This window comes from Aplidium turbinatum, chromosome 4 (genome assembly GCF_918807975.1).
Source record: "Aplidium turbinatum chromosome 4, kaAplTurb1.1, whole genome shotgun sequence".
Taxonomy (NCBI): domain Eukaryota; kingdom Metazoa; phylum Chordata; class Ascidiacea; order Aplousobranchia; family Polyclinidae; genus Aplidium; species Aplidium turbinatum.
In genome coordinates, this window is record NC_137475.1 from 36,455,261 (window position 1) to 36,457,251 (window position 1,991).

General features: G+C 36.0%; 1 non-coding gene across 1 annotated transcript; it reads left to right on the forward strand.

The window, feature by feature from the left end:
* Positions 1-1,403: 1,403 nt before the first annotated feature.
* On the forward strand, positions 1,404-1,508 carry LOC145769746 (U6 spliceosomal RNA). Its single transcript, XR_014289067.1, has one exon. It is a non-coding gene; the product is annotated as a U6 spliceosomal RNA (small nuclear RNA).
* The last annotated feature ends 483 nt before the right edge of the window (positions 1,509-1,991 follow it).

Here is a 1,991-nt window from a genome sequence, read left to right on the forward strand (position 1 = left end):
TTTTATATGCATGATGAAGGTCACATGAAAATTTCTTTTTTTATAAGTTTAGCTAAGTTTTTTTGCAAAACTTGTTTGCAAAAAAGGTATTGTATCCCTTGTTCAGTTTGTGCTTTTCTGTCCGGAGTAGCGATACAGTTATAGTGCATTATCAAATTTATCTTACAATTTTCATTTTATGTATATTGCAGATTTAAGTAATTCCTGATGAAGACATACGTACGTACGTCGTACATGCACATAGTATCGATCGTACGTCGTACATAGCAACGAGAGGTGGCGCCGAAGCTGTGGTTTACGCAATGCAAATGTGTCATAATTTTGATCAAAGATAAGGTGGCTCTGTTTGTTGTCCCATGAATTGAGACCGGTATGATATCCACGCAACGTGTTTTTATGTTGTGGTTTATGTTCCTCTCTGTTAAAAAAAAACCTAGTTATGTTTTTTAATTTTATTCCTGTGAGATGTAGTTGTGTGTTTGTTATGATAGGTACCGGTTCGATTTCAGATCATTTCAAATACTGGTTACACATTTCATTCTAATTCTTGGTAAGCATGTGGGGTTTCATTGGTTTATCCATTGGTATAGAGCAGTCTGGATCAGTGGCTTTTTCAGTTTATTTGGTGGTTTTTATTGTTTTTATTATTTATAAATGGATCAGTATCGTATAGGCTAGAAGGTGTTGGTATGAATAAGTTTTTTTTAATCAATGAGTGGATATTACCTTATTGTAATCAATAGATTTAAATGTATCTTAATTGCTGATTAAGTTGTTGTTAGATGAAATGCTCTATGCCTTAAGACAGGGGTCACCAACCTTTTTTGCATGCGGGCCACTTTGGCACTAAGGAGAGCTGTGGCGGGCCGCACTAATAAAATGTTAGGTAGGTTGAATCTTATGCTAGAAAAGAACGCATTTCGTACCCAGATTGGCTTCCTTACCTTCCCGTCCACTTAATCTAAATCTTCAACTACCAGGTGTAAACCTGGATACGACAAACAAAAAAATCAGAATATTCATCGCCAAGCAAGAGTGGAGTTGTCACTTCGCTTCACAAAAGATATTTTGCAATTAGCAATTTCAGTAAACAAGGAAATGTTTGACACATCGCAATATAGGCAACAATAGTGACCTGCAAACATATCAGCGAAAAATAGGCTCCAATAACAGGGAAAAAGAAACCAGGCAACCATGATACAAACGCTTGTGGAAATTACCGAAAAATTGTAATTCTATCGTAATTCTTGAACAGTCTTCCCTCTAAAAAAGCAATGAGCTGGTTTTTATCCTTTTTGTGACTTGTGAGAGTCTATAAAACCGTCTTTCTTTGATTATTGACAACTGTCACTTGCGGTGCTTATCAGCGTGGCAAGAATTGTTGATTAACAACATTTTGCAGGACTTGCTTCGGCAGAACATATACTAAAATTGGAACGATACAGAGAAGATTAGCATGGCCCCTGCGCAAGGATGACACGCAAAATCATGAAGCGTTTCATATTTCTTAAAAAAAAAAACATTTTGCAGTAAGCTACTAAGCTAAATATTTTCATAATACAATCAGAAAAAAGTCTTTAAATTCATATATAATATTTTGCCAATTTATTATAAATTGAGTTGGCACACAGACCTAATTTTCCAACAAAAACTTGCATAAAGAGAACACTGCTCGTGAAACACAATAACGGTGAAACGCACACTAGTGTTTACATGACATTTGCAAGCTTAAAATAAGCAACCTTTTGCTCACAGACAATTTCGAAATTCGAAAACAGACGTTTTAATCAACCACTGGAACAGTGTGGCTGGACATCGCATTGGAATAACTTTAAGCAACCCCCATCTAGAACTATAATCTGATTGGTAGGTCGGTGGAATCGTATGCAAAGCGAAAATATGCTTCCCGGAAAGTATTTTTTGCCTTCGTGCTTTTTAACTCCTCAAGAAAAGTATTTTTGGTTATACTTGTACGCTGATACCTTCCGCGG